This window comes from Carcharhinus amblyrhynchos, chromosome 26 (genome assembly GCF_965287045.1).
Source record: "Carcharhinus amblyrhynchos chromosome 26, sCarAmb.v2.hapA, whole genome shotgun sequence".
NCBI lineage: Eukaryota > Metazoa > Chordata > Chondrichthyes > Carcharhiniformes > Carcharhinidae > Carcharhinus > Carcharhinus amblyrhynchos.
The window spans coordinates 18,478,766-18,493,921 of NC_137349.1; the positions used below are offsets into that span (position 1 = coordinate 18,478,766).

At 41.2% G+C, this 15,156-nt stretch overlaps 1 long non-coding RNA gene across 1 annotated transcript; it reads left to right on the forward strand.

The window, feature by feature from the left end:
- Positions 1 to 1,593: 1,593 nt before the first annotated feature.
- On the forward strand, positions 1,594 to 14,498 carry LOC145358610 (uncharacterized). Its single transcript, XR_013889494.1, has 3 exons — positions 1,594 to 2,976; positions 10,926 to 11,032; positions 14,005 to 14,498. It is a non-coding gene; the product is annotated as an uncharacterized LOC145358610 (long non-coding RNA).
- The last annotated feature ends 658 nt before the right edge of the window (positions 14,499 to 15,156 follow it).

Sequence of the window (15,156 nt, forward strand, 5' to 3'; positions counted from 1 at the left end):
AAGGCTGGTTGTTGCCCCTCACACCCTGGTCATGCAAAAGGGGCAGTGTCAAGAGGAACATGAAAGGGCCATGCCAAGGGAGCTCTGGAAGGGGAGGGTTACCCTCTTCCATTGGAGGGGGTGGTTCCTCTTAAATAAAGGCAAAATACTGCAGATACTGGAATCTGAAGCAAAAACAAAAAGTGCTGGAAAATCTCAGCAGGTCTGGCAGCATCTGTGGGGAGAGAATAGAACCTTCATCAGAGCTGCTGTTATTGGGGTTTCCTCTTATTTGTGGTGGGGGAAGAGAGGGGAGAGCTTTCATGTCTGCGGGGTGGGGTGGGAGAACTCTGATGCCTACGAGGAGAGGGGAGAGTCCCATTGCCAGGGGGTGCCTGATGTTGGCATTGTGGTGATGGGGAGATGCCCCAATGCTTGGGGTTCCCAATCTCTGCCCATTAAAAATGGTACCCTGATCTCAGAATCCCGGCATTGCTGGCATGTTTAGACCCTGTCCCTCCAGCCTGCTGTGAGATCCTCGCCAGTGCTCTGAAATTGCTCAGAGTGCTATTAAATCAGACAGAAAAACGTGTCTGTGAACTTGATGGATTTCGCACAGCTTTTCTTGCCAGATCCAACACTGTTCAACTTTGGAAAAATTCTACCCATAAACTGTCCGTGACTACAGCCAAAATATTTTTGTTTGTCCACTCTTACTACGCAAGACCAAAATTATTCACTAAGATAAAGGCAAAATACTGCGGATGCTGGAACCTGAAACAAAAGCAGAAAATGCTGGAAAGTCTCGGCAAGTCTGACAACTTCCGTGGAGGGAGAATAAAGACAACGTTTCGAGTCCAGATGACCCTTGTTGTGTATATGCTTTTGTGTGCTGTATTCACGCTAATGTCTGCAGATTGGGATAGCAACTGAACATTACATCAATACAAATTTGCTCTTTAAAACATTTCTCAATGTTAAAGTCTGTGAGCTTACTCTCTGACCTGTGAAGTTTTGTTCTAACATTGGTAATTGTACATTAATTGTATGCAGTGAGCGGACAGTAATTGCGTCTTCACTTGTGCCTGATAAAAATGAATTGACTGAAATTGTGGTGGTTGGGTTCTATGTTGGTAATGTGTATCTCTGTAAATAATTACTCAACATAGCGTCTAAAGGTTGGCTGTCCTACAGCACTTGGATTTTTGGACTATAACAAATATGTTCAGACCTCGGTTTGACAAAGGCAAAACAGGACTGAATTGTGTTGCTGACAGTCAAGCCCCACCACTGAGGCCGAAGGCAGAGTCTTACCTCACTTCCTCGTGGGACCCAGGGCAACAATGGCCTGAGGTAGCCAGTTAAGAGGCTGCCACTGACGCTGTCACCTACTTTTTTGATTTAATCTTCCTGGAATGTGGGTGTCACTGGCCAGGTCAGAATTTGTTGCCCATCCTTAATTGTCCTTGAACCAAATGACTTGCTAGACCATTTATGAGTCAACCATATTGTTGTGGGCTCTGAGTCACGTGTAGGCCAGACTAGGTAAAGATGGCCAATTTCGTTCCCTAAAAGATGTTAGTGAACCAGATGAGTTTTGATGGAAACCGATGGTAGGTTCAGACTTATGATAACTGAGGCGAGTTTTCAAATCAAGTTTTTATTAATTAAATTTTATCAACTGCAGTGGTTGGATTTGAACCCATGTCCTCAGAATGTGAGCCTAGGCTTCTTGATTGCTATTTAATAACATTATCACTACGTCACCGTCTCTCTCCATAAGAGCCTGCTAAGGATGGCAGTCTGTCCCCAAGAACTGGTGGTTAAATGCACAAGTCATTTCCTCCACAGGCCATGGCGTGTTTGTAATGGAGGGGCCATCCCCGGAACCTGTCGGAAGATTGCCAGGGTTTATCCAATGATCTCCTCATATGGCAACTGGCCTTCCCAACATGAACAAAATGCACGTGGAGATGAGAAGCTGTCCTTAATTGATCATCTGAATGGTTGAATTGACCATCTGGTGGGCGACCAATGTCCCTGTCACTGGCAAATTAACATTTTGATGGGTAGATGTTGATGGAGCGGAAGTGGTGTAGTTGAATTGTCCCTGGACTAGTAATCCAGAGACTCAGGGTGATGCTTTTGGGACCCAGGTTCAAATCCCACCACAGCAGATGGTGAAATTCGAATTTAAATAGAATCTGGAGTTAAAAGTCTAATGATGACCATGAAACTATTGTCAATTATCATAAAAACCCATCTGGTTCACCGATGTCCTTTAGGAAAGGAAACCTGCCATCCTTACCTGGTCTGGCCTACATGTGACTCTAGATCCACAGCAATGTGATTGAATCTTAAATGCCCTCAGGGATGGGCAATAAATGTTGACCCAGCCAGCGCTGCCCACGCCCCATGAATGAATTAAAAAAAAAACATAGAATCCCTACAGTGCAGAAGGAAGTCATTCGGCCCATCGAGTCTGCACTGACAACAATCCCACCACCTAAGCCCCATCCTTTAACCCCACAGAATCCGCCTGACTCTAAGGGACAATCCCACCCAGACCTGTTCCCTGTAACACCAAGTATTTACCCCACTAATCCCTCTAACCTACATATCTTGGGACACTAAGGGGCAATTTAGCATGACCAATCCACCTAATCTGCACATCTTTGGAGTGTGGGAGGAAACCGGGGCACCCAGAGGAAACCCATGCAGACACGAGGAGAATGTGCAGATTCCACACCCGAGTCCCTGGCGCTGCGAGGCAGTAGTGCTAACCACTGTGCCACCATGCTGCCGCCCAAGGTGTCTGGATTCCCCACCCAGTGCCTCCCCTCCTATTTTGTCGGTGGTCCTCCCACCTCCCAGCCCACGCTGCCAATGGACCAGGAAAACTCAAGTTCATGGAAGCTGAGATGGAGCGAGAGAAAAAGCTTTCTGAGGAAGAGACAGACCGAGAAAACGGATGACACGCCAAGACAATGAAACCAAGTAAGAGAAGACCCAGAAACTGCTTTCATTACGATGCGCTGTACATCAACACGACAAAAGCTCATTTAGGTGTCCTTGTAAATGTCCTGGCAAGTATACTCTATAAATCATCGGGAAGATTTAGTCACCTGCCCTGAGGATGTAGCCTCCAAAAGCCGTGTGCCAGACTTCCTGTACCAAAGGGACAGAAAATGTGGGGCAATCCGACAAAGTGTGGAGAAAGACTCAGATTCTGAACGAATAATTTGCATTCTTTTGTAGATTCGATTCTACAATAAAGTACTGTGTACGAGCTCTGGAAATATAATCACATATTCTTTATTACTGAGCTTAAGAGCTGGTGAGAATATGCCACGCTGTGAAATGAAGTGAACTGCAAATCCCCGCAGTTCCAGCTGTTTACAGTGGAACCTGGTTAACTCTGTGTATACTGGAAATATTCCAGAAACAAAGCATTTAGGATTAATTGATCGATGACTTTTACTCTTTAAAAAAAAAACTGCTCCCTACAAATTAAAATTTTAACTCATAAACTTCAGAGGTCAACGGTAACCTGAGGCTTAAGGGTATATATTCCTCTGTAACTTTGTGAAGTGGGAAAGGGATGATTGTTTGTGGTACCAGCGAGTTAGACACCGATCTTTCGGCCTAACACAGTTTAGATCCAATCCAACCTAGTTTAAAAGTCTATTGGGTGGGATTGTGGTCGGTGCAGACATGATGGGCCGAATGGCCTCTTTCTGCACTGTCTATTGACTGGAGCAGTCCCATGTGGAATGAATCTGAGTATTCTTATTCATACTTCTGTGGAAAGGTTTTATTCCAAAACACCTTGGGTGACTCAGTTAGGTTAAGGATGAATGGTTAGTGTAGGATATGGAAAATAATGCCCTGTTGGTGCAGGAGAGTTGCATCTCCTGAATTCTCTCGGTCTCGCACGCCCTGCTACCACTGCCAGCAGGAACGGAGAATTTGGCGTTCAGCCAAATCTCTATTCACTGCAGGGGGACTGGAGAATGCCAGCTGGGGTTGGAGAATTCCGGCCCTCATCTGTCATCCTGACAGTGGGCACCACCATTCTGAAATAGAATTGCCAACATCTTGCATTTATAGAACAACTTTAGCACATGAGAATGCCCACTGTACTTCATAGTGGCACAAAAGCAAAATAAACCCACCCCCCCCCCTTCCCTCCCACCCAAAGTTGGCTTGCTAAAGGTTTGCTTAAGGCATGCTGTCATGGCACATGTCCATCCTTGGCCTACTGCAATGCTCCAGTGAAACCCAATGCAAACAGGAGAAACAGCATCTTATCATCCAATTAGGCATGCTACAACGCTCTGGACTCAACGTTAAGTTCAGCAACTTTCAACTATGGTCTTTCTGCTCCATCTTGATTTCTTTTAAAGTATTTTTTATATATCCAAAATATCTTTTGTCCCAGTGCAGAAACCCACACATTTCCCTCCCCCCACAGGGCCACCTGTCACTTGTTCTTTAGTTTTCTTTTCACTGACCACTGATCTTTTTTCTCCCATTCATACATTCTGATAACTTTTATGCCACTACCTCACACTGCCATTAATGCTTCCCCTGTCTCCTGACCTACACACCCTTGTTGCCATCTCTCCTAGCTCCCACCAATCATTGACCTTCTACTCCATTCCAGCTATTACACCCCCTCTTATGGAGTATATAATCTGCCACATTTCCCCCTCTCTGTTTCATACAGATAAGTCAAACAGACTTGAAACATTAACTGTTTCTGTCTCCACAGATGCTGCCAGACTTGCTGAGTTTATCCAGCCAGACATTATGTTGAACCAAGAATGAGGTTGCAGGGGAGGTGATGACCTAGTGGTATTATCGATAGACAATTAATCTGGAAAAATTAGTTAACGTTCTGGGGACCTGGGTTCAAACCCTGCCATGGCAGATAGTGGAATTTGAATTCAATAAAAATACCTTGGAATTAAGAATCTATTGATGGCAATGAAATCATTGTCAGAAAAACCCATCTGGTTCACTAATGTCCTTTAGGGAAGGAAATCTGCCACCTTTTCCTGGGTCTGGACTCCACTGAATCATAGAAACTCTACAGTGTAGAAAGAGGCCATTCGGCCCATCGTGTCTGCACCAACCACAATCCCACCCAGGCCCTACCCCTATATCCCTACATATTTACCCGCTAACCCCTCTAACCTACACATCTCAGGACTCTAAGGGGCAATTCTTTAGCATGGCCAATCAACCTAATCCACACATCTCTGGAGGAAACCGGAGCACCCGGAGGAAACCCACGCAAACACAAGGAGAATGTGCAAACTCCACACAGACAGTGACCCAAGCCGGGAATCGAGCCCAGGCCCCTGGAGCTGTGAAGCAGCAGTGCTAACCACTGTGCTACTGTGCCACCCCTACATGTAATTCCAGAGCCACAGCATTGTGGTTGATTCTAAACTACCTTCTGAAATGGCTTTGCAAGCCATTCCGTTTCAAGGGCAATTAGGGATGGGCAATAAATGCTGGCCAGTCAGTGCTGCCTATGTCCCACAAATGAATAAAAGAGTTCAAAGTTTAACAGCCAGTAGAGTTTGTGAGAAATTGTGAGAAATGGCATTAAACTATTATAAGTCTTGTCATTTTACATCTTAATTCAGTGGCTGCTCCAACCCAGTTTCCTTATGATTAAGGAATTGCATATACTGTAAAGGAAATGGAGGCTGTAATTCAGGCTTTGTCAAGTTCAATGATTGTTGATTATATAAGGCCCCTAATCTGATGATCAGAACATTATTCTACTCTGTTCTTTCTCTTTTTTGTATTTCATGTTTTACTATCTTTTATTCTTTCATGGGATGTGGGTGTTGCAGCATACATTACTAATCTCTTATTCCCCTGGAGAAGGAAGTGGTGAGCCAGTTTCTTGAACTATTGCAATTTGTGAGGTATAGGAACTCCTACGGTGCTGATACAATCCAGGGGTTCCAAGGTTTTGACCCAGTGACAGTGAAGGCTCAGTGATATAGTCCTAAGTCAGAATGATGGTGTGGCTTGGAGGGGAACTTGTCAGTGTTCCCATGCATCTGCTACCCTTGTCCTTCTAGGTGATAGTGATCATGGGAGCGATTCTCCCATTCTGACCCGCTAATTTTGTGATGGGTCAGGTCAGAAGATGTATGTGTGCGTCGATTTGTGGGATTCGCACATGCATTTCCAATGAAATGGGGCCACGTAAGTGCTGGACCTGGTAGAGCAGGTCAGAGGCTTACCTTCTGACCACCACCCCTCCCCCCCACCAAGTCTGTCCACCATCTGCATTCACAAGTTTGGAGTGTGATGGAATATCCTCCACTTGCTTCCTGTATTTCCTATTTGTTTATTCTGTTTGAATTTTGGCAGCCTAGATGTTTAGAAATGGTATTATTTTTAAAGCACAGTTACATAATTGATGGGTAAATCCTAAATTAGAATGTCAAGACAGATATGTTGCAATAATAAGCACAAATTAAACGTGATGTGCTGCTCAGCGAATCGCTAAACTTGGCTATGTCTGAATTAGAGTCTCCATTTCCTTTACAGTATATGCTATTCCTGGGTGATATTTTGGAAATGTGTACAAATTTACTTTCCTGTTGATGTGCACATAAATGGCTTGTACCCAATTTTCCAGGTGCTAGTTAATGGGCGGCACAGTGGCACAGTGGTTAGCACTGCTGCCTCACAGCGTCAGAGACCCAAGTTCGAATCCTGGCTTTGGTCCTGTCTGTGTGGAGCTTGCGCATTCTCCCCATGTCTGTGTGGCTTTCCTCACACAGTCTGGAAGAAGTGCTGGTTAGGTGCATTGGTCATGCTAACTTCTCCCTCAGTGTACCCGAACAGACACCTGAGTGTGGCGATTAGGGGATTCTCACAGTAACTTCATTGCAATGTTAATGTAAGCCTTACTTGTGACTAATAAATAAATAAGCTTAAAATCAGTCGAGACTCATGTTTTAACTTTTAAATGTATGATGCATTATCTATAAATGCCATTGTGTGGACATACGTTGTAAGGGGAAAATGCCAAGATAATGTGGAATGAGCAACAGCAAGTTGAGGAGAGCGCATTAAAATAACGAGGCTATGAGAATGAGTGTAAAATGTTGAAGGAGAACCACTGGCCCTTTAAAAATAGATCAATAAAAAAGAACCACTCCAGGCAAAGGAAGCATAAAAAGAGATTGCTCCAATTTTATATCTGAAGTTAAAAGGAGCAGGAACAGTACAGGGAAAAGACACATTCACATTAATCAGGTACCAAGGAGAAATTGGCAAACATAAGTGCTCACTCAAGGCCACAAGAGGTGGTCCAAGATTCCAGACATGATTAACACTCAATGAGAAGGCACTAAGATTTCCTGGAATCCACAAGAAAGGGTTTAACAGCTACACAAAGTGAGATACAGATTCAGAAGAGCGCATTTAATAATGCCAGAATTCATTCATTTGTGCTTCAGGCAACTCTTTAACAACTGAATCCATTAGGAATGAATCGAAAATACCTTATCACACAACCAGATTTATGGCACTGACTGATACATTAGTTTGGATTTCACCAGCTAAACAGCTGGGTAACCCAATTCAAGTTGCAGTGTTATCCACACCATTAAAATCTCTAACAACTTTACTAAATAATGCCAAATGTGCTGATAGATACATACTGGCACCAATGATGAACTAAATGTGTTTTCTGTATACTGTTGGTGTTTATCATTGTGTTAACCCCATCCCAGTTTGGTGTGAAAAAAAAGGGACAAGATGGGCTTAATGGTATCCCTCTGTCCATAAATCTTTACTTTGTTTTGAACAAGAAAGCAGCTGTACTACTGAAAGTACACACTTACTATATCATAATACTGAAAGTACATGCTTACTATACCATAATATTGAAAGTATATGCTTTATATACCATACTACTGAAAATGCATGCTTAATATACCATACTACTAAAAGTAGACTCTTAATATGCCATACTGCTGAAAGTACATGCTTAATATACCATACTACTAAAAGTAGACTCTTAACATACCATACTACTGAAAATGCATGCTTAATATACCATACTACTGAAAATGCATGCTTAATATACTGTGCTACTGAAAGTAGACTCTTAATATACCATACTACTGAAAGTACATGCTTAATATACCATACTACTGAAACTACATGCTTTGTATACGATACTACTGAAAATACATGCTTAATATACCATACTATTGAAAATGCTTACTTAATATACCATGCTACTAAAAGTAGACGCTTAATATACCATACTACTGAAAGTACATCCTTAATATACCATACTACTAAAAGTAGATGCTTAATATACCATACTACTAAAAGTAAATGCTTAATATACCATACTGAAAGTACATGCTTTGTATATCATACCACTGAAAATGCATGCTTAATATACCATTCTACTAAAAGTAGACTTTTAATATGCCATACTGTTGAAAGTACATGCTTAAAAGTACATGCTTAATATACCATACTACTGAAACTACATGCTTTGTATACCATACTACTGAAAATGCATATTTAATATACCATACAACTGAAAGTACACGCTTACTATACCATATTACTGAAACTACATCAAAATATACTATACTACTGCAACTACATGTTTAATATACCATACTACTGAAAGTAAACACTTACTATACCATACTCCTGAAACGACATGCTTAATATACCATACTACTGAAACTACACATTCAATATACCATACTACTGAAAGTACATACTTAATATACCATTCTACTGAAACTACGTGCTTTATATACCATACTATTGGAAGTACACACTCAATATACCATACTACTGAAAGTACATAGTTAATATACCAAACTACTGAAAGTACACACTTTATATACCATTCTACTGAAACTACATGCTTTATATACCATACTACTGAAACTACATGCTTAATATACCATACTACTGAAAGTATACACTTAATATACCACACAACGGAAACTACATGTTTAATATACCATATGACTGAAACTACACATTCAATATACCATACTACCGAAACTACACACTTAATATCCCATACTACTGAAATTACATGCTTTATATACTATACTGCTGAAACTACAAGCTTAATATACCATATTACTGAAAGTACATGCTTTATATACCATACTACATGCTCAATATACCATACTACTGAAAGTACATGCTTAATATACCATACTACTGAAAGTATACACTTAATGTACCATCCTACTGAAACTACATGCTTTATGTATCATACTACTGAAACTACATGCTTTGTATACCATACTACTGAAAATGCATACTTAATATACCATACTACTGAAAGTACATGCTTAATATACCATATTGCTGAAACTACATCATAATGTACTACACTACTGAAACTACATGCTTAATATACCATACTACTGAAAGTAAACACTTACTATACCATACTCCTGAAACTACATGCTTAATATACAATACTACTGGAACTACGCGCTTTATATAACATACTACTGAAACTACACATTCAATATACCTTACTGCTGAAAGTACATACTTAATATACCAAACTACTGAAAATACACACTTACTACACCATACTACTGAAAGTATACACCTGATGTACCATACTACTGAAACTACATGCTCAATATGCCATACTACTGAAACTATATGCTTTGTATACCGTACTACTGAAAATGCATGCTTAATATACCATACTACTAAAAGTAGACTCTTTATATACCATACAATTGAAAGTCCATGCTTAATGTACCATACTACAGAAAGTACATGTTAAATAAACAGCCTCATGTCTTTAATGTCATTGTCATCTTAAAACAAACCTTCATCAAGGTGTCTTTATGCTCTAAACGCAAAAGAATAAGATGCCATATTAATTCAAATATAAACTTATTTTACTTCGAATTACACAGCCCATTGTTTTGGATCCAGAGTTATGGGCCCGAATTTTATCATCCCGCCCACCATGGGAATAAGAGTTAGCTGGGGCGGTTCTTGGCAAGGTCTGATGACCTTGGGTGGGATTTTCCAGTTTCGGGGCGAGCGAGGCCGGAAAATCTGGCTCATCGAGTACCGGTCAAGATGTAGAGCGTTTTGATGTAATCAGGTGCGAAAACATGAAACTGGAATTGAAGATGAAATGAATTGTCTAAAACCAAATTAAATTAATTTAATCTACCTGCTCTGGACAGAAGCACAAAATTAATTTAACCTTGTGAACAATATTGCGAACTATACAGAGACAGAAGGCATGAAATATTTATAGATTACTGAAATGAAGGAGCTGTGTTTTTCAGCTTTGATATTCTAATTACTTACATAATGAATTGCTGGCTTCATCAATTATCCCATTAAAATCTTTTTCCCTATGAAGTGATAAATATTGCTGATGCTGTGCTAACAACTTTTTAGCATACAGGTGGAGGTCATTGCCGGAAATCTTGCCTTAATTTTTTTTTAGTGAATTAATTTTCTTTTGAAAGATCAAGTTAAATTTTTGTCCTCCCTGATATTGGCATTGTTTTTGGCAGAGGTGGAGCATCAATGCTGTTTGGTTCCTGACATTGCAGTTTCCAAATCACGGTTCATGTCTCCTGCTGCATGCAAACAAAAATATCCAGGGGAGAAAACAGACTAAACAGCAATGTGTTGTTTATCCAGTGCAAACACTTCGGGTGGGATCCTCAGGTCTCGTTTGCTCCTGCCCCGCTGTCAGCGAGAATGGAGAATTTGGCGCTCAGCCAAAACTCCATTCACTGCTCCGGAAAGGGAAAATCCCAGCTGCGGAGATTTCTGGCATTAAACTTTTGCTGTTTCTCTCTCAGAAAGGAAAAGACCTAAATTTATGTAGCACTTTTCACAATCATTGGATGTTTCCCAATGTTTCACAGCTGATGAAATATTTTGGTGACGTAGGAAACGTGGCAACAAGCTCATGCACAGCAAGATCCCACACACTGCAGTATGATAACAACTGGATCACTGGTGGGCAACCTAGGTGAGTGAGTGGGCCTCCTTCCACCTCAATGGGCTGCAAGATTGATATCGGACATGTTCACCAACCATTACCCCCATGAATAAGATTAAATAAGTTGAATACATGTTAAATATTTCATAAAGAATTATAGCAAATGCTTAATCATCTATGAATAGAACAGTCATCAATTCCAAATTGTAGAAACTAAACATTTACGCTTTGGACACAGCACAGTTCTCACAGTCAATGTTATGAGCAATCAGCACACAGCATATTTCATTTGCCCTTGCTTTATGTTCATATCACTTCAGTCAGACTGGTAGTGAAAAAAAAACACATGGATGGAAATCAAAGGAATGTGGCAACTCTGCGAGTAGACAATGGTTAACAAATCTCTCATGGGCTGCACTCAGAACCCAGATGGGCCACATGTAGCCCTCTAGTCACAGGTTGCCCACCACTGCACTTAGGTCAGCTGTTTTGTTGATGTTGATTGAAGGAGAAGTATTGGCCAGGACATGACTTGACTACAAATCTCTGAAATAGCATCATGGGATCTTCAGCATCCTCACAAGCAGGCAGACAGGCTTGAAATTCTCACCCTAAAGACAACCAGTATTGGGGTATCAGCCTTAACTTATCTTGTATGTGTGCCAGCCCTGGAGCAGGGCTTAAACCCCGCACCTTGTGAAATGGAAATGAGTACGTAAGCCTCATCTTCATCACCATTTCCCACTCTGTCACCACAATATGTTGTTCACTTGTATAAATCAGGCCCATAACCTCCTCCTGTCAGAATGGTAAATTGTAATTATTACATTTAATATCCAAATGATTGCTTTGACTTACCGCTATGTGATTCAAAGCGAATCACTATGCAGTAGATAAACCTATAAGCTAGAAACAGGAGTAGGTCATTTAACCCTTCGAACCTGCTCCCCCACTCATTTTGATCATGGCTGATCATCAAATTCAATATCCTGATCCCCACTTCTCCCCAATATCCCTTGATCCCTTTAGTCCTAAGTGTAATAACTAATTTCTTCTTAAAATCACACAACTTTTTGGCCGCAATTACTTTCCAATGGTAGTGAATTCCACACGTTCAACACTGAAGAAATTTAAAGTTTAAAGTTTATTTGTTAGTGACAAGTAAGGATTACATTAACACTGAATGAAGTTACTGCGAAAATCCCCCAGTTGCCACAGTCCTGCACCTGTTCAGGTCAATGCACCTAACCAGCACGTCTTTCAGAATGTGGGAGGAAACCAGAGCACCCAGAGGAAACCCACGCAGACACAGGGAGAACGTGCACTGTCCACACAGATAGTGACCCGAGCTGGATATTGAACCAGGATCCTGGCACTGTGAGGCAGCAGTGCTGACCTCTGTGCTAAATTTCTCCTTGCCTCAGTCCTAAAATGTTTACCTCTTATCCTCAAACTATGACCCCTAGTTCTGGACAAACATTCTTTCTGAATCTAACCTGTCTAATCCTGTTAGAATATTTAAAGTTTCTATGAGATCCCCTCTCACTCTTCTAAACTCCAGTGAATATAATCCTAACCAACTTAGTCTCTCCTCATATGACACACCTGCCAACCCAGGAATCAGCCTGGTATACCTTTTCTGTACTCCTGCCATAGCAAGGACATCGTTCCTCAGATAAGGACACCAAAACTGCACACAATATTACAGGTGTGGCCTCAATAATTGCAGCAAAACATCCCTATTCCTATACTCAATCTTGTTTATAACTTAAACAGTCTTAAAACAAGTTTGATCATCATTTAAAAAAACACTTGGGGAAATCAAGTTCTCATTTTAGAGAGATGCAAAATCATTGAAAAGTAATATCTCATATCTAAGAAAATTGCCAATTGTCTTCAAATGGAAATACACTATGAGACAACTTCATCCTCTTTTGTCCTGTATTGTTAAAAGTATCTTCATGAAGGCCAATTAAATCTTTAGGAGGCCAACCGTGTTCCTTTGATGGAGTAAATGCAGTGTAATTCAACATTGTGAAACACCGAACAAACATAGGTGTAAAGATGTCATTTGTGTAGAAGGGAGAGAAATTGTCACCTCAGAATCATTTCTCCAGAGCTGATTTACAGAATTTCATTGAGTATTTTCACTTTGATTGCAAGCAAGCTCCTGGAATGTAACTCTCTGCTGCTATTTTCAGTATTCCAAAATGATCGAACAATACTTTGAATTGTCATTGCTGTGATCTCACCTGGGGTGACAGAATCTTTAGCTTGCTCCAGCGACAGTAAAGGCTGAATGCCACCTCAATTTTTTAACCTATGAAATAAATATGTTCTGGGCCTTCTTATTTTAATCCTATAATCATAGAATCTCTGCAGTGCAGAAGGAGGCCATTTGGCCCATCAAGCCCGCACTGACTCTCTGTCAGAGTATTTTACCCAAGCTCTCTCCCTGTAACCCCACACATTTACCATGGCCAATCCACTTAGCCAGACCTCTCCTTTGCACTATCCCCATAACTTCACAATAAGTTGATCTTTCTCAACACCAAAGATATGACTGTAACACTAGACTCTGCACTCTCTCTTTCCCTTCTCTATGAACAGAATGCTTTGTCTCCATAACGTGCAAGAAACAATACTTTTCACTGTATCCTAATACATGTGATAATAATAAATCAAATCAAATCAAGCAAATCCCTCCTCCCTCACCCCCCACCATGGCCAATCTATCTAACTTACACACCTTTGGACTATGGGAGGAAACTGGAGGAAACCCACGCAGACATGGGGAGATCGTGCAAACTCCACACAGACAGTCACCCAAAGCCAGAATTGAACCCAGGTCCTTGGCGCTGTGACACAGCAGTGCTAACCACTGTGCCACTGTGCTGCCCACGTGATCATTTTTGACACTGGCAACCTGCCAAGTAAAAGCAACAACAACCCTTTGTGATGAAAGGGCACCTGAAACATTAACTCCTCTTCTCTTTCCGTAGATGCTGCCTGTTCTGCAGCGTATTTCTAGCATTTTCTGTTGTTATTTAGCAATTGGAGTTCTAACTTGTGTTGTTCATTTTAATGGGGCACTGCATTTCCTGAACTGGGGTTACCAGCAGATTGAACGACTGAAAGGTGCTCTGAACAGCCACATCCTGATGCTCTTGGTGGAAAAACCTGTTGGTTCCTTATCAGTGTTAACACAAACTGAACAAAGAGACAGACTGCTACAGCTCATCATATAACATAATGATTTCTGATGAATCCTTTGGCAACTTGACATAACCATATCCTGGAACTACAGGAGTGTAATGGGATAGTCTCCACTTGCCTGGGTGAGTGCAGCTCCAACAACTCATGAAGCTCGACACCATCCAGGACAAAGAAGCCCACTTGGTTGCTACCCTTTCCACAAACGTTCAATCCCTCCACTACCCATGAACAGTGGCAGCAAGATCAATGAAGGAACTTACCAAGGTTTCTTACACAGCACTTTCCAAACCCACAACCACTACCATCTAGAAGGACAAGAGCAACAGATATCTGGGAACACTGTCAGCCGGAGGTTCCCTTCCAAGCCACTCACCTTCCTGTCTTACTTCTCCTTCATTGTTGCTGAGTCAAAATCCTGGAACTCTCTCCCTAATAGCACTCTAGGTGCACCTACATCACATGGACTGTAGAGATTCAAGAAGGCCACTCACCACTGTTAGAATGTAACTGGTGATAACATTGGATTTGTTGTAATGTGACCAATGGTAACAAGCTGTAAGGGTCAGCTGGCCCAGTAAACCATGTAACCAATGACAGAATGATGAGATGATCAGCTGATCAGCTGATTTAGTATAAATTAGAACATGTTGAGAATTGTGGGGGACTTGGAATGGCTTAGGGTGACCCCTCAAGTTTGGAGTAATAAAGAGTCTCTATGAAACCTTTTCTTTGACTTATAAATTGGAGTAAGTTTTGTTATATTTTTATTGTCTACAATGGAAGATTTCCTTCTGGATTAACAACAACCACCTTCTCCAGGGCAACCAGAGATGAACAATAAATACTGGACTAGCCAGTGATGCATATGTCCTGTAATTAAATGTTAAACAACATGTTATCATGGATATTTCCTTATTAAGCTGATGGTGAACTTTCTG